This window comes from Suricata suricatta, chromosome 1 (genome assembly GCF_006229205.1).
Source record: "Suricata suricatta isolate VVHF042 chromosome 1, meerkat_22Aug2017_6uvM2_HiC, whole genome shotgun sequence".
NCBI classification, from domain to species: Eukaryota; Metazoa; Chordata; class Mammalia; order Carnivora; family Herpestidae; genus Suricata; species Suricata suricatta.
Window position 1 is genome coordinate 15361156 of NC_043700.1, and position 26676 is coordinate 15387831.

Here is a 26676-nt window from a genome sequence, read left to right on the forward strand (position 1 = left end):
GTCAGGGAGGAAGGCAGTGGTCAGTGCGGGAGCCTTGAGAAAGCTCCATCAAACATACTTATTTTAATCTCTCGGTAGCAAAAGTCTTACTATGTTAACCTTAAATGGATAAAATAAATGGAAAAGGAAAGCCTCAGGGGATGGCTGTGACCAAGTCAGGCAACTGCTAAAACAAGAAGGGATAAACAGTCTCCAAAAATTGAGGACTGTAAAGGACATTTTCCAAAGTGTACTTTATCACTCCTTTTCAGAACTCTTTATGTTAAGAACTATCCTAAGTTTTCATTTATTTATTTATTTGTATTGTTTAACATTTATTTATTTTTGAGAGGCAGAGAGAGACAGAGCATGAGCAGGGGAGGGGTAGAGAGAGAGGGAGACACAGAATCTGAAGCAGGCTCCAGGCTCAGAGCTGTCAGGACAGAGCCAGACGTGGGGCTTGAACCCACGAGCTTGAGATCATGACCTGAGCTAAAGTCAGAAGCTTAACTGACTGAGCCACCCAGGCACCACTGTCCTAAGTTTTTAAGCGGAATGACAAAGATTAGTGTTTGCCTTGGAACAATACTGGTTGGTAAAGAAAACAAACACAAGGAAGGTTAATTCTCAGAATACAAAAGCTGCCAATATAAATTAATAATGTTTTCACTCTAGGCTAGAGAACTAATTGTCAACATTTGTTGTTTGAATTCAAACACAGATACTTACCAAATACCTGCCACGCAAGAAGTAAAACAGGATGGGGGCGGGGGGGGGAGAGCAAAGGTGCCACAAATCCTTGAGCATTTCATCTTTAAAGTGATGTATCCTGTTACTTATAAATGGAATTTTGTGAGGTTTTTAAGCTTCTCATTGTTTTAGATGTCAAAATCTAAAATGACTAATTTCCTAATCAGGCAAGACATTTTCCAAGTTGTGAAAAAAGAGCTACGGGTGATTGAGCTTTCCAGAACAACCTGAAACCAAAAGGCTTCTTGGGTGACTAATAAAAATGCATGATTCAATTTCCATTATTTGGACTAAACCCATTAACAAATCCACAACTGAGAACTCTCTTTAGACAATTGAAATAAAAGTTAATCGAATCTCTTTTGTTCTGTCCTGGAAAAGTGTCTTTGATTGTATTTGCAGAACAAGCATAGATTATTCAGGAAAGCATCAAATTCCTGGAGTGTTTGCAAGGTACTAGAAGTGACAGTATTTCAAGTATTCTCCTCAACTGGAATTGAACCGGGGCCAAGACAATGAAAACTGATGAGAAAATGCAGACTACCGTAACCTTCAGCAAATAGCCCACAGAGCAAAGAACTCTCTGTGCATTAGTGTCAAAATAATTTTCAACGGGTGGTGAGGAGCTGTATTTACTTAAGTTCAGTTCTTGCCAAAGTTTTATATAAAAAGCTACTTTATATGTATACGAATTTGTATATAGCAATCTCTTTGTTTTGGTGTGGGTCACAGCAGCCTTTTTGCCCCAAATGCATATGGCAATAGACTGGGTTTGTTGTTCATGCATGGAGAACAACGGGACGGATGGGGAGTTGCTGAGGGCAAAATACAAGCTGGTACCCTCCCTACCTCCCCGCCCAGGTGCAGTAGGTGTGATATTCCCACGACACTCCTGGCTACCTAAAAACAGAGGACAGTGGAGTAAGTGCTTGCCATGGCAGTGTGTGAAACTGAGGCAAATGAAACATTAAATTCCCTTACTGCCTAGAGCCCATTGACAAGTCATTGAGACCAGCAGAGTGACCTCCCTCTAGGAGCTCAATGGCCTCAAGGATGACACTTTCCTGGGGGCAAAAGAGAACCTTAGCTTAACCTTATTCTAACTCAAGGAGCCTGTAAGTTAAATTCCTTTATCTCACTTGCCCCAAGATACATGCGGCAATCATATTCCAAGCTTATGACCCAGGGATTTAAAGTGTCTCATGACTGAGATTGTATTAAATTGTAACAAATGGCATTTCCCTAGCAACAGCTAGTCCCTCAAGGTCCTGGAAACCTTGCTTCCACAATACCTTAAAGACTTACTCTATCCCCGACCCCCTCCCAACCTGAGGGTATATAATGAGTTACTCAATACAACCCCATTGTAGCCCCTCCTGCCCATGGGTCCTGTCCCTGTGCTTTAATAAAATCACCTTTTCGCACCAAAGACATTTTTAAGACTTCTTCTTGGCCTTTGGCTCCAGATCCCATGAACTCCCATCCATGCCCAAATGTCATCAATGACTTTGTGTCTGTAACCTTTTAATTCTGCTTGAATTTCTTTTGATGGCCTAACATTCATTTTATTCTTATGGATCAGAGCAATCTTTATTCCCAACAGGCATATGACCATAGATTGGTTAATTTAACTTTTGAATGAGGGTCCTAAGAAGTTGTTTGAGTGTTCATGCATAGGCACCAACATGACTTTGCATTCGTAATCCTGTAATTGTACTTGAATTTGCTTGTTTATCAGGCATCCCATTCTGAAAGAAGCAGAGGCAAAATTCTGTCCTCAAGTTTGGCCAAGAATTCTGCGTAAGTCTTTTTATTTTTGTAGACTCAAATTTAAGCACCATCTATAAAACTATAGGACTAAATTTTAGTTTGGCTAATGTGAGAATTTGTCTAAAAGACTTTCCATAGAATAATTTTAATCCAATAATTGCTAGGGTTATTTTGAAATTGACCTGTTCACAGTTCAGATGTTACTTAGAAGAAAGGAAACAGTCTAAGTGGTAGGAAAACATTGAGGGATGTTAGATTTTTTAGAGACGTAGTTTAAACACAAGAATAAAAATGATGCATGCTGAGGTTATGCATCAGATTTTTGACCAGAATTTACTTTGGAATGGATCATGTGTACCATTCTCTGGATAAACTGTTGAGTCGTCTCAACAGTCTTTCTCTTTCTTTTCCTGGCAGTGGTAGGATTATAGGTATTTTTTTAAAGTTTTAATTAATGAATGAATTTATTTTTGAGAGAGCGAGAGAAAGTGCAAGTGGGAAAGGGGCAGAGAGAGAGAGAGAGACAGAATCCGGAGCAGACTCCTCACTGTCAGCACAAAGCCTGATGCAGGGCTTCAACTCACCAATTGTGAGATCAAGACCCAACGTCAGATCATAAGTGGGATGCTTAACTGACTGAGCCACCAAGGTCCCCTTTTTAAGGGATTACAAGTATTCTTTAAATGTTTTTTTAATGCTTATTTATTTCTGAGAGAGAGAGAGAGAGACAGACTGCAAGCAGGGGAGAGGCAGAGAAAGAGGGAGACACAGAATCCGAAGCAGGCTTCAGGCTCTGAGCTGTCAGCACAGAGCTCAACGCGGGGCTGGAACTCATGAACCACAAGGTCATGACTTGAGTTGAAGTCGGATACTTAAGCAAGTGAGCCACCCGGGCACCCCAAGATTGGAAGTATTCTTAAGTGCCAAATGATTTTACTTTTCAATTATAATCAAATGACTTAATTTAGGTTGATTACATTTGTCTTTTCTGTCAATGTGATGTTTAAAAACTTTCACAGGAGATACCCCAACCAGATTCTCTTGTCCTTTATAGTCTCTGAATTTAGAAACATAAGAATCCACATCAACCCTTTCTCTGAATGGTTTCCCCAAATTGACAGCTGGTATAGGACACTGACTCAGGGACTCCTCGGATGTCACAGTTAATAGTAAGAACATGGTTGTCCATACTCAGCCTTCAAGAACTAAGAATTCCCCCCAACATTCCCAGCTGATGGTATCTGAAGATCGGTTCTTATTCATGAGCCAAATTATCCAGAGCATTTGTACATGAATGCTAGGGTCAGAACACATTCGACATCATTTCTAGGAATAAAGAGAGACATTACCATGAATAGTGAAGAGCAAAGAACATGAGGTCATTGCTTATTTTTATAAGAATATACAAAATATTTTTAAAACCAAATTTAACCAAAACATTCTTTCATATCAAATATCCTGATACCTGGAAAAATTTCCTGAAGAATAGCATGTTTAAAATGGAAATGAGCAATTTTCCTTTTGAGACTTTACAAAGCAAGCTAGTCAAAACTTGTAACAGATTTTTCCTGAAGACTATAGTGATTAGAAGAAGTCAATCACTTGGTAAATAATTTTCTTTCTGAAGCTATTCCAAAGCCTCAAAATCTGTGAATCATTCTCTTCTTTAATTATAAAAGAATGCTGACTTCTTTTCACATTACATGTCACATGATTTAATTTAAAAATATTTATTTGTAAATATTTATAAATATTTAATTTAAATATATTACTCTAGTACCCTACCTTCATTGGATTTTTAACTTTTATAATGAGGATGGTAATAAAATACATCTAAATACTTAAAAATGAATACTTTTTTTTTCTAAAACAAAGTCATTTGTTCAAAAGTACTAGAAAAAATTCCATTGGCTTCTATTATGTGAATCTACAGCTAAATGGGTTTCTAATAAAAAAAAAAAAAGCAGATTTCTAATGGAGATCTGATGAGTCAGGCACATTATCAAAGAGACAAGTGAGGAATTAATAGAATATAGGAACACATGTTACAGATGAACTGAGTAGTGTTGGAAGGATAGGTTACGGAGTCAGGCAGACCTAGATTCAAAATCCAATTCGACCTACTTCCAACCATCTCAACAATTCAACAGTAGCAACAGCAGCAGGATCAAACCTATCCTCTCCACCTGTGCAGTAAACCATCCCCAAATTGGCATTATTCTAATTCATCAATATTTCAGGTAGTTTGAGGCCTACCTTTTATCTTTGATTGAGTCTTGACAACATGATCTAGACTTTTCTGAAAATATATAGGACATTATTTTATTGCTTTAAATTGAAGTGGGATGGGGTGCCTGGGTGGCTGGGTTGGTTAAGCATCCAACTCTTCATTTTGGCTCAGGTCATGATGTCAGGGTTTGTGAGATGGAGCCCTGAGTGGGGCTTCATGCTGGCAGCAGGGCACTCAACTGGGATTCTCTCTCTCTCACTCCACTGGCTCTCTCTCTGCCCCTCTCCCGCTCCCCTTCATTCATGTGCATCAATGCATTTGTACACACTCTCTCTCAAAATAAATAAACATTAAAAAATGAGGATCTATGGTTTATTGGGTTGATTTGTGTGTCTTTTCCCATCCCCTAATTATTCCATCCCCCGTTTAGCAATTGAAAAGGAATTCTGCTTTCTAGGCAACTTTTCTTTCTCCTTAACCAGAGCCTTCAAACTGAGGTTTTCTTTTCTCCACACTGCAGTCCACAAGAGGAGATAGGCCCACAGAAATAGTTAAATCAAACACTTGTCTCCTAGCCCAGCTAAGTTATTGTTCGCGAACCTAAGGGAGAGTGACACTTAAAAGTTGTGACAATTAGCTTTTTATAAATCTTTTTCCCATTACCTTTGACAGTTTATAGCCCAAGGGTGACAGTCAGAGGAAAGAGATGTCCATAACACGTCACACAAATAATTGTGTGACAAATGGCTGTGATAAACATCCTGCTGACAGCCATTTCTATTTAGCTTCCTGAGTGAAAGTATCTCGCCTTATTCCACCACTGTACAGACCACCATCAATTTTTATTTTGAGCAGCAAATCTTTGATCTCTTGAAAGAATCATTTACTTCTTTTGTAATTTGGAAGAAGTAAAACTGTCTCTATCTGTGGATAACATTATATATTGAAAACGCTAAAAACTCTACCAAATTCCATTAAATATTAGAAGTAATAAACAAATTCAGTAAGGTTTCAGGATTTTTAAAAATGTTTTATTTATTTTTGATACAGAGAGAGACAGAGCATGAGAGGGGGAGGGACAGAGAGAGAAGGAGACAAAGAACCGGAAGCAGGCTCCAGGCTCTGAGCTAGCTGTCAGCACAGAGCCTGACGCGGGGCTCGAACCCATGAATGTGAGATCTGACCAGAGCTGAAGTCGGAGGGTTAACCGACTGAGCCACCCAGGTGTCCCAAGGATTTAAAACCAATATGGAAAATCAGTGTATTTCCATACACTAATAATGAAATATCAGAAAGAAAAATTAAGAAAATGCATAACTGTGTTAAAAGAAAAACTACCTAGGAATAAATGTAACCAAGGAAGTGAAAAATCTGTATCCTAGAAACTATAAGACATTGATAAATGAAATGGAAGAACACACAAATAAATGAAAAAAGATACTCATGGATTGGGAAGAATTAATATTATTAAAATGTCCATACTACCTAAGACAATCTACAGATTCAATGCAATCTTTATCAAATTCCAATCACATTTTTCACAGAAATGGAACAAAAAATCCCAAAATTTGTGTGGAAATACAAAAGACCCCAAAACAATCTTGAGAAAGAAGAGGAAAGTGGGAGGCATCATACTTCCCGATTTCAAGTGGGAATCAAAACAGTATGGTATTGGCATAAAAACAGACACATAGATCAATGAAACAGAATAGAGAAGCTAGGAATAAACCTATTTGTATGTCATCAATTAATTTGACAAAGGAGTCAAGAAACTAAATGGGGAAAGTATAATCTCTTCAATAAATGGTTTGGGAAACCTGGACAGCTAGGTGCAAAGAAAGAAAACTGGACCCCTATCTCACACCATATGCAAAACTCAACTCAAAATTGATTAAAGACTTGAACATAACACCTGAAATCATAACAACCCTAGAAAAAAATAGGGGATAAGCTACTTGACATTGGACTTGGTGATGAGCTTTTGGATTTGACAATAAAAACAAGGAAATAAACTCAAAAGTAAACAAGTGGAAGTACATCAAACTAAAAACATCTATACAATGGGGTGCCCAGCTGGGTCAGTTGGAAGAGCATGTAACTTTTGATCTCAGGGTTGTGACTTTGAGTCCTATGTTGGGTGTAGAGATTACTTAAAAAATAAATAAGCGTTTAAAAAAATAAAAATAAAAACTTCTATACATCAAGGGAAACCAGTAAGAGGAAAAGGGAGCCTATAGAATGGGAGAAAATATTTGCAAATCATGTGTCTGATAGGGGATTAATATCTGAAATATATAAACAACTCATACAACTCAATTGCAAAACAAACAAACAGAGCCCCCCAAACCAAAAAGCAACAACAAATTTGATTAAAAAGTAAGCAGAGGAAAATGAATAGACAGACATATTCCCAAAGAAGACAAACAAATGGGCAACAGGTACATGAAAAGTTTCTCAGTATCACTAATCATTAGGGAAATGCAGATCAAAACCAAGACATCACTCCTCATGCTTGTTAGAGTGGCTTTCATCAAGAAGACAAGAGTTAAGAAGTGCTGGTAAGGGTGTGGAGAAAAGGGTGCCCACAGGCATTGTTGGCGGGATGAATGGGTGCAACTACTATGGAAAACAGTATGAAGTTTCCTCAAACAATTAAAAATAGGTCTACCATAAAATCTAGCAATCTCTCTTGGGGTATATATCCAAAGAAAATGAATACAGGATATTGGAGAGGTGTCGGCACTGCCATATCTATTGCAGTATTATTCACAATAGCCAAGATATGGAAACAGCTTATGTGTCCACCAAATGATGAATGGATAGAGAAGATGTGATATGTACACGCATACACATAATGGAATATTACTGAGCCATGAGAAAGAAGAAAATCCTGCTACTTGAGACAACATGGATGGACCTTGAGGGCATTATGCTAAGTGAAATAAGTCAGAGAAAGGCAAGTATTGCATGGTATAACTCATACGTAGAATCTATATTTTAAAAAAGTTGAAATATAGAAACAGAGAGTGTAAAATAGTTTCCAGGGGCTAGAGGATGGGGAAGATAAGAAGTCAGTAAAAGTTATAAGATAGACAGGATCTGAGCATATTATGTGAAATGTGGTGATAACACTGTATTGCACACTTAAAATTTGCTAAGAGAGTAGAACCTCAGTGTTCTCACCAAAAATAAAAGGGTGTGTGTGTGTACACATGTGAAGCGATCGATGTGTTAATGAGCTGGCGGGAATCCCTTCACAGTGTATAAACATATCAAACTACCATGATGTACACTTCAATATCTCAGAATTTTATATGTCAATTATACCTCCAATAAAGTTGAAATGAAAAAAAGCGAATACACGCTTTTGTGCCATGTAAAAGAAATAAAGGAATAAAAGAACTGTTAAAAAACAGTTATGAGTTTTGCTAAATAAGTTTCCCCCTACTTTCAATTTTCAAAACTTTCATTTTAATTTTTTATTTTTTCCTTTAAATTTTATATATTGATATCTAACTCTAATCTAGTTTTGCCTGTATCATACTTAGAATTCAATGGATGTGAACATTAAATGCTATGGTAGGAGAAGAGAAGTATCATTTTATGTGTGTTTTATTTTTAAAATCCCAACTTTGGAAAAGGATCTTAGATCAGTTTACTCATTTTTGAGATTAGGCATTTCAGGTTAGGAGAAATGACTGCTTCAAGATCAAATATCCTCAAAAGTACTCAGAAGTGGCTTAGATCCCCAGACTAAGCAAAGAACATTCGTCTCTCTTTAAGGTGTCTAAAAATGTCAGTTGAAATCAAGATAATTCTCCTCAATACATCACAATTAATTACAATACATTACGTCAGCATAGTGCTAAAGTGCTGAATCATTTGTGGCAGGGTTTAAAGGAAAGAATGAAATATCAGGAGAAGGCTAATCTGGTTGATGAATAAATAAGGGCTTTTGACAGAAGGCTGTATATTTATTTTTCTAATACTAATATGAAAATAGTGGCTGTTTGTAACAAGGATTCCTTTTGCCCAACTCCTGCAGTAGTCCAAATGGAGAGCTTTATTTAGCTAAAGCCCAGACTAATAGCTATAGATGGCTGTATTTTCAGAAAACCTTGGAATCTTAAGTTAATGTTTATTCTAATGTATTTCCATGATTAGGAAATGTTATTTTATGAAATGACTACAGTTAAGCAATCCTGCTTATTGTTAATTGATTGTGAAAAAAAGTTACACGTTTCTACTGATTGAACACATGTGCTTCCTGAAACACCTGAAATAATGCTTCTGTAACTTAGCGATGTCAAAGTACCCTTCGACCATATTATTGACAGTATCCTGCCAGCAGTATTATAAACCTGTGTATGTGTCTAGATATCAAATGGGTAAATGCTATTTGCTATGTGAAATTTGGAAAAAAAATATTGGGGGGGTAGTAGAAATTTGCTTCAATTTGTTTAAAAACCCATGGAAGAATATAATGGGCCAATGGAGGAAAATACAGGAAAGTTTCAATTTATTAAAATTTGGAATTTCTAGAATTTTTTCAACAGTGGAGAGTTTATGACATTCTTCATTTGGATCTAGTGAAAATAGATAATAAAGATAGGTATCTTTTATTGTTAAGATTATTTATTTTTGATAAAAGAAATGTATCACCATCATCATCATCATCATTTTCATACCATTATTTCTTTGGAGCACAAGAATGGCTTGCTAGATTTCATCAAGAAATTTGGCAAAATTCTTCATGCCGTCTCTGTGGCCCTGCAATTTGGCTAACCAAATCACTTTATCTGAAGTAAGTCTAGGGGCTTTACCAGACTATAACTATAGTTGTTGGAAAACATAATTAGGTCACTGTATAAGTGAATAGTGGTTATTTGTATAAATCAAGAAGAATGTGTTCCTACTTTTACGGCCATGTTAGGAATTCGTTACCTCGATTTAAAAATGCCCTTTTTTGTGTGTTTGCCCGTGAACCAGCCTGTCATGGATGTGAGTGCGTAAGCAGGCTTTAGAGGCTGTCACTGAATGCTGAAGGGAGGCTAGATGAGACCACAGAATGATTTGGTAGAAACAACATAGTGAGCTACCAGGTAGGTGTTGGCACAGGTAAGAAGAATTACCAGCATATCCATTGCTTTTGTTGTTGTTACTGTTTTTTTTTCTGTCATCTCAGGGAAATTGTCTCGGTGGCTTTCAGGGTCAGTGCTCTCAAATAATCCACATGTATGCTTTGCGTTGATGGGAAGATAGATGTACAACAGTTCCAATGGGAAGTTTTAGTAGTCCCTTAAGATGGACCTGAATTTAAGAAACATGATGTCCAGATTGCTAGGTTTTTAACAATCTGGTAAATGAGACTGTCCTAGAACTAAAAGCTTTAAGATTTCTGAATTATACAACAAAACAGCAGTTGATATCTATTGGTGTTTTGTTCAGCAAAATGCCTACCCAAGTGACCTCACTTCTAGTTCTTACCCAACTCCCCTGGTCCCAGCATTCTTCCTTTTTTATACCTAATATAGGCCTTCATACTCTGCCACTATTTAAAGCTAAAACTTTCACTCAATCTACCTAAAATAGGCAAAGAAAACAAAATACAAATTTATACTTAAATTATACATTGGAGAACACTAAAACTTATTTGAACTAAGATTTTGCCATTTTATAATATCCTTACTTATTTGACATGGTGGCTAAATCCCAAAATGGGTGGAATGTTCTTTAAGATGATTGTTGGGTATATTTCAATGTATGTAGTTAAATCTTGTTTGATCTACTCTTTATCAGCCTTCCCCACCCCCACACCCCCACCCCGCTGCCATCTATGGAAACAAGCGCTCCATTTTTTCCATCTACCCTAGAACTCCACTGCTCTTTGAAAAGCAGAAAAGATTTCATCTTGACTTCCCAACTGCGTGAGGACATAAGCTCTTTCAGGGCAGGTTGGTTTCACCTACAGGGGAAGCAACGGCATGGAGGCTTGAACGCAAAGACCCAGGCTGGGCTTTGTGTTCACATGGACTCTGCTGTTCTACCTCAGGTTCACAGGTGGAGTCTGTGTCTCTGTGGACATCCCCATGACCAAAATCTGATACTCACTGACTTCAGTATCATTTTTTCTTTTTTAATGGGGAGCAAAAGCATTGCCTTATTTCTATTGCAGCATTTGGGTAATAGAACTCTAGAAACGGAGTTGTGACCATGTGCCATTATACTCATTCCATCGCATGTTTGAGAAGAGGGGTCACTTTTGAATGGTACAAAGAAAATTTCTAATGTGAACTCATTATTGTTGGGATGTTGGCTGTCTGCCCTTCCTGTGTCAGAGTTGAGGATAAGAAAATGTAGGTCATCATATTATAATATATCAATATATAAATGTATTATACACCTTAAATTTATACAATGTTATAGGTGAGTTATATCTTGATTTTTAGAAAGTAGCTCCTATTGGGAGGGAGCAAAAAACAATGGATAGGCTCTAAGTTAGTAACTTTCTTGTAGGAGTGGCAACTTCAGAAATATATACACACTCATCGACAGCTGGTAAGTGACAGAATCAGGGGTCAACAACCCAGATTTTTAGGGAATTTCAGGTACTTGCTTTTAACATCCCATTATATCCTAAAGTGGGTATTCATCTTGAGTCTTATGTGTGAATGTGTGCTTGGGCAAACCACTGCACGCACACCTTTGGGCCTGAGTCTTTTCCTTTATAAAATGAAAGACTTGTTTTAAAATTCGAAAGCACATAAGGCCCTTTTATGGTCTGAAATTTTCCTCAATCAAAGAAGGATATATTTGGTTGACGGATATTTATTGACCTTTCCCATACAAACCAATCTTTTTATGAACAAGATTATATATGATACTAAGTGGAATCTAACTGGAAGTCAATATATTAAAAAATATTTTAATACACTTTTTTTTGAGAGTAGGGGAGGGGCAAAGAGAGGAGGCACAGAATCTGAAGCAGGCTCCAGGCTCTGAGCTGTCAGTACAGAGCCAGATGCAGGGCTTGAACCCACGGACCACGAGATCATGACCTGAGCAGAAGTCAGATGCTCAACTGACTAAGCCACTCAGGTGCCCTAGGGGTCAATATTTTAATGACTCATTTATATATTAAAATTCAGAATAAAGAGACTTTTAAAAAACCGTATTTCTCTTTTTCTTTTTAGTTTATTTATTTTGAGAAAAAGAGTGCATGAGCAGGGGAGAACAGAGAGAGAGAGAGAGAGAGAGAGAGAGAGACAACCCCAAAGAGGCTCTGCACCTTTAGCACAGAGTTTAATGTGGGATTAAACTCATGAACTCTGAGATCATGACCTTAGTGGAAATCAAGGGTCAGCCACTCAACTAACCGAGCTGCCACAGGTGCCCCAGAGATCTGTATTTCTAATAGTATCAGAATGAGATGGATATGTAATAATACAAGTCAAAGCTATTATTTATATGTGTCTCCTTCTTAGCTACCAAGGTTACATGACTCCAGAAACAAGATCTATGGGATTCTCTCTCTATAACAATATTGTCTTCACATACTAACTCAAAAGCCATTCAAATGAGATGACCAATTTTAGGATTTCATCTTGCCTATAATCATATGCATTTTAGAAATCTATACCAAGACAGTTTGCATAAAAGTAAAATTTAGTCAATAAATTAACATGACTTTTGTAAAGTCTTTTCTCACCATAGGTGGTGTGGTGTTGGTCGGGAGTGTGGAGGTGACAGGAATCATTGATTATTTTGTTTTCTATTAGAGTTTGCAGGAGAGAAACCCTTTAAAGGGTTTTATAGATGCCTGGATGGCTCAGTTGGCTAAGTGTCTGATTCTTGGTTTTGGCTAAGGTTGTGATTTCACAGTTTGTAAGTTCAAGCCCCCCATCAATGCAGGTTCACATTCCAAATGTTATATTCTTTTGCATGTCTCGTATTTCAAATAGGAAAGTCTATTGACCTTTGAAGAGACAAAAGGCTGAGAGATCTTAAGCACATTGTGTTCCAAACCAATAATTTCATTACATTTTCTTTCTGGCTAAATCAGTCATGTCATCACTTGCTAAATTGCCATAGCATGGGAAGTATTGTGACATTTGAAGTTATTTTTCACATGGATGATTACTGCTCCATCTTTGGTTACTATTGGAAAAATTAGGTATCAGGCCCACAAACAAATTGCCAAAGTCTTATGAGCCACAAAAATTTTGGTAAGCCTTTTTCCCTTTTCAGAAGTTTTTTAATTAGAATGTTTGCCTGATATGATTTGATATGCTTGGCTATTTGTAAAACTACTATGTGATGAATGTATCATTAATTTGAAGTGATTGAGAAAGACCATCTGAAATAGGGGGAAGGGTGAATTGTGGAAGAAACAATTTATTTTCCTTTAAAAATAGAGCTTAACTCTAGGTCCAGGAAATAATGTCCAAGCTGTGTCCTTACGGGTCCTATTTTTTAAAAAATGTTTATTTATTTATTTTGAGAGAGAGAGACCAAGAGTGAGCGGGTGGGCAGGGGGCAGAGAGAGATGGAGAAAGAGAGAAAGAGGGAGGGAGAGAATCCCAAGCAGTCTCTGTGCTGTCAGTGCAGAGCCTGACATGAGGCTCAATCTCATGAACTGTGAAATCATGACCTGGGGTGATAACAAGAGTCAGACACTCAACTGACAGAGCTATCTAGGTGCCCCTTTAAGGGTCCTATTTTAATGAACACAGAAGAATGATTTATACACAAAATGTCAATTCACATGTAGCAAATGTTTCAAAAAAGGTTTATGTAGTGTAAGGATTTATGCTAACATGTTGTGTAAGATCCTGGCTTTTATAGATGCCTGGATGGCTCAATTGGCTAAGTGTCTGATTCTTGGTTTTGGCTAAGGTTGTGATTTCACAGTTTGTGAGTTCAAGCCCCACATCAGGCTCTGTGCTGACAGTGCAGAGCCTGCTTGGGATTCTCTCTCTCCCCACCTCCTGTACTTTCTCTTTCTCTCAAAATAAATAAACTTTTAAAAAAGAACTTAGCTTTTAATATCATCAAAGGTAAATGACAGCCTAGGTAGACCCTCATTCAATTATCCCAATTTCTAAATTGTGCATTTAAGGTACAATTCAAATATACTTTCTATTTATTTCCCATCTCAGGCTGGGCTCATGATATTCCACCCTCCCCAAACCTCACCCCATTTCCCATCATTCCCTAATGTAAGGAATGGCACAAACTATTCTTTAGTTAATTCATCAATCCATTAATCAAACATTTTGGGAGCCAGTCACTGTATAAGTAGAACTTGGTGTTTACTCTTGTCATTTCTTTCTCCCTTAACTCTCTGTGTTTTGAGAAGTAAAACAAGAGACATTTAGCTCCAGAAAGGACAACATACGTCTGTCTAAGCCTTATGGTTCATTTGGTCAAGAGATTTGTGTGGGAGATGATAAGCATTTTTAGGTTTTTGGATTTTATGCAGGCCAAATACAGGTTAAGCACAGACACAGTTTAACACCCAGAGTCGGGGAGAGAGGAGCACATGATGAGCTAATGGTGATCCAGAGACTAATATAGTTGCTTCATGTCCCCATGGTATCAGCGAACCCTAAATGGATGATCTTCCTGTAGTAAACATGTAGGGGCAGCTTGGCAGATGAAAGTAGGAGAAAAAGCACCACACACACTCACACTCACACACACACACACACACACACACACACACACACACACACACACTCACATTTTCCTTGCCCAGTTGTCTCACAGGCCACTTGTTTCTAGATACTTTTATCCTCCTGGTTTAGTGTATGACTCCCTCAAAGATGGCAGGTGTTAAAGCTTCAAAGAAATAACCACATCCCTTTTGGTCAGATTTATTATCTAGTAAGACAAGACTATCTTTGTCTTAGCAAAAACTCTTTAGGAAAACATGCAATGAGACGAATAACTTTAATAATACAGGACATACTCATTACTCAGGTACTTAAAGTTTAGTATTACATATTCTCTAAGCAGACATTAATAGTGGGGCCTTTTTTCTCTGCCATCCCTTCCACCCCTCATGATGTCTGGGAGGCAGTATTTGCTCAGTAAATGTACAGAGAATGAAGACATCCTCACTTGGGGGCATGCAGGGATGATTGCCATCGTAAGGCAGTTTGTTGGGGACAGAGACCAGGCAAAGAAGCTCGACAGTTGCCCTCACTTGCTCATAACAGGCCCTGCCTTCATTTTTACTAGATTATCTATGACCTTTTGAAGTTTTTTTTATCTGAATGTAATGGGTTTTTTTCCCAGAATATGTCACTTCACGACTCTTTGAATGATTTAGAGGTATCAGGCTAACACATCCACACTCATTCCTGAAAATCACTGGCAAACGTTGAGATTGGTGGAACCTCTTTTGCTGGTTGGCAGGATGGTTTTGTTTGAAATATGAAGTGTATTTAAGAAGTTCTTTGGAATCGTGAGTTTCACCAATAGTAATGAATATGCTATGCCTGCCACACTGATTTAACCAATACCAAATCACCAATTTATATCATACATTCTAAACAAAGGCATTGTCACTGTGTGAGCCCTAAACAGTAACATGACCTATCATTTGGTTTTTCCAAGAGAAGAAGACTAATTACTATTTATATTTTACAAAAATCCTCAGTACATATACTGTTTATATCTAGCTTATCCCAGCCAAAATGGATCAACAAAAACAAGCAACAGCTCACCTCTGTTATCTTTTAATTACTTGTAATATAACATTACTGGGATTGATTCTAACAATGCACAATGATTGTTGTTACTTTGGGGGTGTGTCTCAAGGATATATAACTGGATAACTTGTGATTCTTGGTTCATGATAAAGCTTTATCATAGGTCCACATGTCTCTCCTTCCCTCTCTTCCTCTCTTACCCAGAATACCTATCTACCCACTGTCTAAAGTGAAAGATAGACTTGGATAGGAACCTGCATCTAACCAGATGGTCTGGGCCACTATTTCATCTTTCATTTCCGCATACCTCAAGTAGCCGTCATTCTGAATTCCATGTGGGGCATTCTCTTGCTTTCCTTTTTATTAGTTTCCTTGAATATATGTATCCTCTCTTTATTTTAGTTGTGTTTATCTTTATAATGATGTCATGATGCTGGATATAATTGTATTGCTAAAATCCGTCCTTATTTTTGCCTGTTCCTGTAGTGTGCTCATTTTGCCTCCTGTGTAATATTCTATTGTGTGAATATACCAATTTGCATATTTACTTCCTTGTTGGTGGAAATTTGGGTTGCTCCTAGATTTTTGCTATTTAGCTATTTTGAATCATAGTGCTGCTATAAATATTTACATAGACGTTTCTTATTGCTTTGCTTTTTAATTGCTCACCAGAGAATTTAAATGGTAATAATAACTTATAAGTGCTTTTTGTGTGCCAGGAACTATTCTAAGTGTATTTACATATATATTAATTCACTTGAGGCTTACAACAACCAAATGAGGAAAATACTATTGTTATTTTACTAATAAAGAAAGAAAACTCAGAGAAGTTAAGAAACTTGCACAAGCTCACACAGCAATTAAGTAGCAGAGTCAAGCTTGGGAATCCAAGCAGTTTGGCTTCAGAATTTATGTTCTCAAACACTGCATTATAATGTGTTTCTTATATCTAAGAACCTGAAGGATTACAACAGTTAATAAATATATAACTTAGGTATTGACCAAAATTTCAGTCTAGGACTACCATAATTTGGATTGATCAGTGTCTAGCATAACCTGTAAAAAGCAATACTGAAAATGCTCATGCATATTATAACTACCCTAAAACATATTGCATATAAACTTTCTTGTACATTTTTTTATCATAGGCATAAGATTCTTCATGAAACTGTTTCAAGAGAGGACCACTGTTTTTATTTTTAAAGTAATCTCTACATCCAACATGGGTACTCAAACTCACCACCCCAAGGTCAAGAGCCATATACTCTTGAACCAGCCAGGTGCCCCTAGGATATTTGATGCTGCAGATATACCTCCACACCAGTGGTGGCGCTTCTCTGAGGCATTTCCCACAGACATCTTCGAGTGCATCACTCCAGATCAAAATCCTACCAGGCTCAAGGCCTACCTTCATTCCCCTTTAAGGAGCACCGGCTTTTCCTATGCCTTTGTGTTAAGGGCACGATCTGGGCCCCGGGTGGTTCTCACGTGATCAGATAATGAGTTTAAGGCAGAGGTGACTTCCTTGGATTCTCAATTTTCAGAGGAGGAGAGCAAAATTGCCATCAGTCAGTACAGCAGCACTCTCAAAAGTGTATGGAAGTTGTGGCAAACATCAATCATGTCATTCCTAAGGTTCCTATTTGTTATTATGTAACAACCCATAATCAAAACATTTAGTCCAGAAACTCTATTGTCATAGGCACATGTAAAATATAAAGACAGGAAGCACAGACGGGGTTTGTTTATTTTGCAAACACTGAAGCCATCATCAGGGCCACCCTTTGTGGCTCCATTAATTTCTTGTTCATCCTGATTCTGAAGGTTTAGTCTCAAGAGGAAGAAGAGTGAGCCATCAGTTGGATGAGTCATATTTTGGTTATAATCACAGGAACATTAAAAAATGAAATCATTTTATTCAGCTGAACGAACCTTATAAAAAGTAAACTACTTCATATACATTTGGCAAAAGACTCATTAGCTATTTTGAGCTCTTCCTGGAATTATCTTGCCCATTTTCCCCACCCTCCATGACTCCTATTTCCAGCTCTCTCCTTGCCCAGTGCTTTCCTGGTTGTGTTAATAAAGTAGAAGGGAGGAAGAAACATGTGGTTTTGACAACCTTCAAATCATTAAGGCAAGGGGGAGGGGCCCCCACAACCAGTCATCTTTGAAAAGTGAGCATCTTTCAAAGACAAATATATTTTCAAGACATTTTAATATCATCTTTATCATTGCGCTTACATACTCTCTCCTCAGATCTGAATTAGAACATGACTTCTGGCTTTCCCATCGTTAGCTAGATCTGTATTGGCTTCCACGCGTGTCAATGCCTACGTCCCTCTCCCTTTTCTCCTTCTCTCCAAGGCAGATTTTCCAATACATACCAACACTTAAATGTCAAAGCTAATGACATATGTACTTGAAATCCTCTCCTATCATTTGTCAAAAATTTCAATTCAGTTCTTGTGAACCAAAGAGATTTCCAGCACTTTTTCGTATTTTTATTTCTAAAGAGTGAAAATGTCATTATTACCCAAAGCAATCTAGACATTCAATGCAATCCCCATCAAAATTGCACCAAAATTCTTCTCAAAGCTAGAACAAACTATCCTCAAATTCGTATGGAACCACAAAAGACCCCGAATAGCCAAAGTCATATTGAAGAAGAAGACCAAAACGGGAGGCATCACAATCCCAGACTTTAGCCTCTACTACAAAGCTGTCATCATCAAGACAGGATGGTATTGGCACAAAAACAGACACATAGACCAATGGAATAGAATAGAGAATCCAGAGCTGGGCCCACAAATGTACGGTCAATTAATTTTTGACAAAGCAGGAAAGGGCATCCGATGGAAAAAAAGGCTGCCTCTTTAGCAGGTGGTGCTGGGAGAACTGGACAGCAACATGCAGAAGAATGAAACTAGACCACTTTCTTACACCATACACAAAAATGGTGGTAATGGAGAAGGGCACATGTGGGCACCCAGTGGGGTGTTATATGGAAACCAATTGACAATAAACTATTAAAAAAATAAAAAAATAAAAATGACACTAAATTGACAATAAGGAAGCTTTCATTTTGTTAAAACTAAATGGGAGATTTCAAAGAAAAACAAATCTTAGGGTCAGGATAATTACTAGTGACTTTTTCCTCCAATGTTCGAAGTGCCTGTGATGCATTGTTGTTACTTTAAGATACAGTGAAAACAAGCATCCAGGAAAATTGCAGCATACTCACACACCTGCATTTAAGAGAAGACAGCACTGTGCATGGCAGAAAAATTGACTTATTATGCCCTAACTTAAACATTCATGCTCCCTTTAACATCTCACACACATTACCTTATTGAAGCTTGTTTTCAAAGTTTACCTCAAGCGCCCTATCGCCCCCACCCTGCCTCAATCACCCTTATCTTTGCTTGTATTTCTAGAGCCTTCTCAAATCAGCCATTCATCTGAGACCAAAATATAAACTCAGGCAGCATTCTGAGGTGATTGCGTTTCATTTAACTTTTAGCATTTTGCAATTTAATTTATTTTTAAATTTACATCCAAGTTAGTGAGCATATAAGTTTTATTTAACTTTTCATATTCATTGCCTTTCTAGCTACATTTTAAGTACCTTGAAGGGAGAGACAAAGTCACTTAAAGTTTTTGGCCTCAGTTTCCTCATCTGTACCATGAGTGGGACTAGACCTCTCTCCTTATCAACTCCAGCATGCTGTGATTCTTGTTCCCAGGACTGAAAGTCAGCATTATGTTTTTTCTAGCTTTGCTTCCCCAAAATTCTCACTAGCCCAGAGATCCTGAAACCTAAGTTAGAAGCTACGGAGGAATCCCTCAGGCTTGTGAAGGCGTTAGTATTCCTCATCCTGGGTTGTCAGACAGCAGCTTGCTGGTGGCCTAAAGGTATTAAGTGTTAAAAAAAAAAACAAACCCAACTCATTACTTCTGTCATTTTTTTTTTGTTAAATAGGCAAATAGGAATTTTTCTATTGCTGATGGAATGTGTCTGAGTATTTATTTATTTATTTATAGATCTAAAATAGATAGATTTAGATCTGTATTTACCCCCAATTCTCAAGATGGATTGGAGGTGCTTTCCCCTGTATTTACCACTTACGGTCTTTCCCACACTATGGCACGATGCCTCTCTTTGTATTATGCCTCTTAGGGTCTAGCACCGAACTGTTTTGTGTTTTTGTCTTTGTGTTCTGTGTGGGATATACAGCGGCTTTCCCCAGCCCCCTTTTTTGCACGTTAGGGACTTGAGTTGTGTGTTAGCAGGGGCTGCTCGGGGCAGAAGTGAGCACTGGCCAGCCTGCTGCCCACACTGTTTGGGAGGCCAGCGGATAGGCTGCCAGGGGAGATATGCGTAGACCGTGCTGCCTCGGGGGGCATAGAGAAACCAAGTTCTTTGGGTGAACATTGATAGGCCTTTGAGAGGCACAAGACAGAGTCATAGCTCCATTAGCAAACTGCAAATCAGTATGTCCAAAACATGATAAGGATCCTACTAATTGGATATTTGGAAGTATGTTAAATCCAATTTAATACCTTCTATAATTAAGATTGAATTGCATTACTGATCTAGACAACTTTTTAGTACAGGTGGTTTGTTTCTCAAGTTCGACCAGAGAAATTTGTAGAAAGTTCTAGGTCTCACCCAGGTTTCAGTTCACACTGTACGGCATCACCCAAGTGAGTTCTAAGGGACAAAAAAACTTTACAGAAATTGCAGAACAGGGGAAGCATGTCTTTGGTGTCCTCCCCAACCCCTTCCGTGTTTTCCCCTCCCATCATCTCTTTGCCTTATTTTTTTTCAACGCAATTGGATCTACACTGGAGCACTTCTTGCTGTCTGTCATCTTATGTGTTTATTATCTCTTTCCAACCACAAGAATGTAAGCAAAATCCCAAACTTATTTGGGGTTTAGGTGACCATACTTAAGGCAGTCACAGCATAAGATACGAATATGCTTGAAAGAGGGGCTACGTAACATAAATTAGAGCTATTTGAAGATTCCTCAATTTCTCTCTCAAGTCCTGTCCTGTCCTCCAAATGCCAGACTTGGAATGTGAACTGCCTCCCCACTATGTCCACTTGGATGTGGCCAGTGTCCACTGGGGGGCCATCAGTCACCCTGACCCCTCCACCCACTCCCTCCTTTCCTACTCTCTCCTCTTGCAGCATTTCACTTCTCTGCAAACAACATCACCATTTCTGTTGCCCAGGCCAACATAGCCAAGTGACATGATACAGCTCATTTTCCTCTTCCATTTACGAGCAAATCCTACTCTATCTGCCTTCAAAATATAACCAGAATCCAAATCCTTCTCATCCCCTTTTCCACTAACACCTTAAACCTGAATCTAAGTCTCAACTATTCCAGTAGAATTATAATTGGTCTCCTTCTGTCCACTCATATTCTACTATTCCCTAAGTACTCGGAATGAAGTCTCCAAAATCTGAGAGTGATCACACATCCAGCTCTTTAAAACCCTTCCGTGGCTTCCCATCCCCCATATTTCCATGGCCTGCAGGGTCCTCCATGTCCTGGTCCCTCATGATATCCCAGACTTCATTGCTACCACCCACCCTCCATGCTCCTTTGCCCAAGGCTTGCTTACCTTCTCACTGCTCCTTGGACATGCCATGCCCACAGTGATCCCAGAATCTCTGCCCCTGCTTGGAACCCATCCTCTATGAATTCCTTTAGTTCTCAAGGTCTGTGCTCAAGTGCCACTTACTCAGAGAGACGTGCCATAACCTCTCCCCCCCATATAGTGCCCTCTTCAATATTTCCTTTACCCCTTTTTCTTCAGAGCACTTTTCACCATCTCTCATTAAGTGTTTGTGTATTATCTCTTTTGCACCATGGGAATGTAAGCTCAGAAGACCAGGCCCATTATGGGGAGAATGTGATTCAGAGTCAGGAAATTCAGTCATGGGGTGGAGCCTACAGAGATACCACCTGCACAATGGTATCCTGTGGCCCCACACAGGGTAGTTAGGGGAAGGGCTGAGTATTACAGATGACTAAAGTCAATATACTTTTTTCCTTAGGAAATGCAGAGAGGTAGTCAACTTTACCAGCTTTATCCACTTTTAGCCCTTAGGCAGCTGTGGGAAATCTTAGCTGTTGTGGACAAGAGTGCAAGAGAAAATCAGAGTGGAACACGTTGGTGTTTTATAATTTGATCAATAGAAACAATAATCATTATCATTTGCTAATTGCCCCATCATTATATTTCAGCCTTACATTAACATTGCCACATGTTCATACTAAAACCATTATTTGCCTTTGTTGTATTTTCATGTGAAACTAGACAACCATCATGATCAGACTTGGACTCTCATCATGGACTTTGATTCTGAACAGTGATGACGCAATTCAGTGAAGTTTGGAATCACCAGCACTACTCAGGATCTGAATTTTCAATCCCATGAAAGTGACAGAATAGCTACCACCTCTCCTAGGTATAAAGAAAAGATAACTTTCTTGGTGGTACCAAGTTTCCCTATTTAGTTGTCTATGTGGCTGATTTCCTATGTTACATTTAATTTCCTTTAGTTTTGTTAAGATTATGAATAATAAGGCACTGCCTTATATAATTAATACATGCATTTTAACGATTTGTCTTCAATTTCTTTCCAAAAGGGTATCCCAAATAAATGGAGGGGCCAGCAGGCTGGAGTATAGGGTATTCCTGAGCAGTGCTAGCCTCTGACGCTGCACTTGGTCTATAGTTGTATTTTACCAATACACTGAGGGGACGAAGTAGAATAATGGCAGATTGAGCAAACCTAATGTTTATCTATCTTTATAAAAATTTGCTTTAGGCTCTTTTCTATCTTGTCAGCACCCAGAACTTGTGACCTAAAATTTGCACAGAAATAATTTTACAGCAGCTCCGTATCTGTGTTTTGCTTTCCCTCAATTCAGTTACAGGTGCCGCCGCTTTCCGGAAACAGGTGCTCCTCGTTGTGACGTAGCCTCAGGTCAACAGTCGCCTAATGTTACGTCACATGCCTGCGTCATTCAGTTCGCTTCGTCTAGTCGCTAGGCATTTTATCGTCTCACCTCAGCACCGAAGGGGTGAGTGCAGGACAGTAAGATATTTTGAGAGGGAGAGACCACGTTCCCGTAACTTTTATTACAGTATGTTGTTATAATTGTTCTATTTTATTATTCTTGGTAATTTCTGCGCCTCACTTAGAAGTTAAACTTTATCATAGATACGTGCATATAGGCAAAAAAACATATATAGGTTCGGGACTCTCCGGTTTCAGGCGCCCACTGGAGGGCTGGGATTGGATACCCTGGGGGTAGGGGGAAGGTCTGTAATACCATCTTGCTATCTCTGCGTCACAAATCATTTTAAACTTTTACTTACAAGTCATTTTCAGAGCAGGTGACTCCATGAAAAGATAAGCATTGTGGTTTGGGGCTACCAGTTAAAGGCTTGTCAATCATCATTTAAAAAATAACCTACTTTACGGTGACATTTTTCATGGTAGGTTTTAGGAAATATCGAAGTTTTCTAGTATATATACATGTATTCGTTTGCAAATAAAAACAAATTTATTTTACTTAACCATTAGCTTTACCCTGCTTTTGGAAAGCATGCCTACATAATTTATCCGAGAGAGCGATATTAAGAGTAGAAGGGGGTGTCATTAATATTAATGCTGACTTCACAGGGATCAAGTGGGATTATCCCGGGCAATAAGGCAGAAGGGGATGATTTAACAAAATTCTTTGTTTTAATGTTAATTTCGTCCGAAGCGCTTACAGCTTTTCTCTCCAAGAAATATTCTGGATTCTAAGAAAGAGATAACAAAGTTGAGAAAAGGCATATAACAAGGTCAGAGGGAGAGATGTAAAACTCCAAAATAATGAAGACTGAAAAAAACGGGACTGACATTTTACAATCCGAAAAAGCACGGGTGACATTAGCCCCTTTTTTCCTAAGCCCTAATTTACCAGGATTAAAAGACATTCCTCTGAATTTCAAAAAATATTTTTTTCGTAACAGTGGATTAGAAACTATTTTTATGGAATGAGCAGGAAATTTCTGGGGCTCAGCAATTTAAAATGCAAGAGATGGAAACTATGGACAGAATCAAAATCCTCTGGAAGTACGTAGAGTGACAACTTCATTCATGTTTCCCTCTCTTGGCTATGAATGGATTAAGGACACGGATCATAAGTAACAAATGAAAAATACTTAAGTGCTCAGTAGATAAATGACAAATACTAATGGCTCAGTAAATGTTTCTGGGATATGTAATAGAATATATATTTTTAAAAGTCTCGTCATGTTCCCTCTGCAAAGTCCTATAATGCCACTACTGAAGAGCACTGAGTGTCCATTACGTGTCTGCAGTCTGCTCAAATTGAGGATGCTTTACTGTATGCAAAACACAAGTGAGAGACCTAAAAGAAAGCAGTCTTCTTTCTCTTCATAATAAATAGAAAGAGACCCAATTTCTTGAGCATCAGAAGATTTTGTAGAAAAAGTATTTTGGAACTGATGTTTCTGACCCAACTTATGACTCCTTTCAAGACCTGTAGCATCACCTTCTGCCTTGTTTCCTGACGGAGAGATGGGACTGGTACATGATAATGCCTACTGGAGAGGCGGGCTGGTGTGGTGATCAGGAGAGCAGACTTTGGGCCCAAGCCAACTGGGTTAAAAGCCCATTCTCCCATATCCACATAGATAACTTCAGGCAACATATCCTCGCTCTGAACCTGAAAAGCTTCTTCCTCTATAAATAGGGATAACAATGGTGCCAGCCTCCTAGAGTTGTTGAAGGAGCCAATGATTAATATGCACAAAGCACTTCGAAGTAGGCCTGGCACATAATGCCACAAATGTTACTACTGCTGCTACTAAAAAGCCGATGTTCCTTATCGTGATACTTGTGACTAGAGGCTGAATCAGTTCAGATACGGCTCCCTTTTTTGCCTTGGTCATTTGTTTAGATGAATTCTCTAATAAGGTCTTCTCTTTTTATAAACTAATTATTTTAGGAATGTACTAAATCTTGGTTTGAAGACGTGAAATAAATTCTCCTGGAGTCACATTTGTTTCTTTCCTGCGCAGATGGCTGAGGAAAATCTGTGTCGATGGCACCTTTATTTTGTACGTTAAGGCTCTGAGAACAGTGGCTTCCTGAGATTGACTCGGAGCCGGTTTTGATTGATTGGTCTCACCAGCACCCCAGACTGTGCCCGCAGATAAGAAGCCCACTGGGAGGAGATATCAGGGAAGGTAAGGATGCCATGATGTAGTCCAACCCTAGGCGACAGATGTCCCTTTATATGAGAGAGTTGGGGAACCGGCTTGGGGAAAGGGAAACTGCAGAGCAACAAAATGATCTTGATTACTAGTGACATCTCATCGCAATTAGGTTTTTAGCAGCAGCAAGAAAAGTTTATAAAACTTTGGTTTCTTTCACATCAAACTGCCCATGCCTGGAATATTTTAGTGTGTATTGTTCCTGCAACACCATCAAAAACACGTTCACTGTATTTGCAACATGCTGAGAAGGGCTAATGGCCAGTGCAGGAGTTCTCCTGGCTTCAGGGTTCAAAGTTATCTGTGCTCAGATTCAGCCACATAAATTATTCCCTGAGAGTAATCTTCACTGAGTTGCTAGGAGATGACCGGTTTATGTTTTCCTTTGATTATAGGGCATAACCGCCCCACTGTCAAAATGCCAAAAGTTAAAAAAAAAAAAAAGAAAGAAAAGGCAGTGATTGCTTAAGAATAATTTTTTTTGGCTACTTGCAGTGAGGTATTGAAACCTGGACTATTTTGCACACAGGGAGATTAAGGGAGCCAAAAAGATCTACATAGTGTAAGAACTGGTATCTGAGGGGCGGCTGGGTGGCTCAGTCCATTGAGCATCTTCTAATTGCAGCTCAGGTCATGATCTCGCAGTTTGTGAGTTCAAGTCCTAGGTCTGACCGCTCAGAGACTGGGGCCTGCTGCTGATTCTGCGTCTCCCTCTCCCCCCGCCCCTCCCCTGCTTGTGCTCCCTCTCTATCTCTCTAAAAAATAAACATTAAAAAAAAAAAAGAATTGTTAGTAAGACCAATTACATGTCAGTGGTAGTCATTATGTGACCAATGCTTTACATATTTGTTTAATTAAACTGGGTCATAATTTTTAGTAGTTTCTTAAAAAAATAGCATTATGCATAAGTATGGTGGATGGCTAATGGTTTAAAAGAAGCACTTACACATATTTGTAGGAGCCTGACATGGGTCAGAAGAGATAAAGGGCCTGCATTGGAAGAGTTTAATTAATCTCACCCCTCTGGATAGAGGTAAAATAAAAAGAGAAAAGACTGTAACTCTTCCAGCCCCAACACCAGGGCTCATTCCCTTATGCCACAACCATCTTCTGTACATATGGTTATGTGATATCTAATTGTTTTTCTGTGATAGCCAATTTGGTGATCAAAAGTGACAACCTTGTTTTAAATAATAGCCACTTACAGGGCTATGTGAATTGGATTGAATTACTTACAGTCTCTGTGCCTCAGTTTCCATTACTATAAAATGGGGAAAAATCATAGTATATATTTCTTAGGATCAATGTAGGAATTGATCTATATAATCAATATCAATTTCACTATATAATATAGTGAAATAATATATGTAATATACTTAGAAAATTCTTAGCAAAGTGGCTGGCACAAAAAAAATGATTAAGGTACCATAAGATAAGCTATCATTTTCACTATGATAATTAGCATTGTTAGTGTTATTTTACTGCGTCCTGAACAAGTTCAGCACCACACGAGAGCTTGAGGATCATGTATATGAAACTTGAAAAGGTTGAAAAGCCACAGGTTTAGATAAATAGGGTAGATGAATAAAAGCAGGAAAAGTTCAAGGAAGCAAAGAGAAAGCTGAGGATTTCTTAAATCTCTTGTCTTGTTAGTTGTGGATTACCATCCTGTTCTCCATCTTTCAGTGTATATGTGCCTCAGGCTACCTAAGACTGGCCATTGATTAAGCAGATCTTGTGAACAAGGGCATGCATGTTTATGACACTTAAAAATCATGATTGCCTGAGTGTTGAGCAACAGAAAGTACTGTCCTCTGGGACTTGGGGGTTCCAGACTCTGGTTGCAAACTGGGTGGGGGTCCTTAGGGTCTCTCTGCCTTTGTGGACTTCCATTTCCTCATTGCAAATGAGGTAGTT

At 38.5% G+C, this 26676-nt stretch overlaps 1 protein-coding gene and 1 long non-coding RNA gene across 13 annotated transcripts in view; one reads left to right on the forward strand and one right to left on the reverse strand.

Moving 5' to 3' along the window:
* Nucleotides 1–26676, reverse strand: part of SORBS2 (sorbin and SH3 domain containing 2) — a 219368-nt gene that overhangs the window by 101950 nt on the left and 90742 nt on the right. The gene's annotated exons all lie outside the window — the stretch shown is intronic.
* The window catches only part of LOC115287928, a 192255-nt gene continuing 188099 nt past the window's right edge, over nt 22521–26676 (forward strand). For 3 of the 4 annotated variants that reach the window (XR_003906736.1, XR_003906733.1, XR_003906732.1), the window contains exons 1-2: nt 22585–22613; nt 24565–24732. This is a non-coding gene — a long non-coding RNA (uncharacterized LOC115287928). Of the gene's footprint in view, nt 22551–22584; nt 22614–24564; nt 24733–26676 lie in introns of those variants that run through there. The other variant, XR_003906734.1, reaches the window with a different exon arrangement.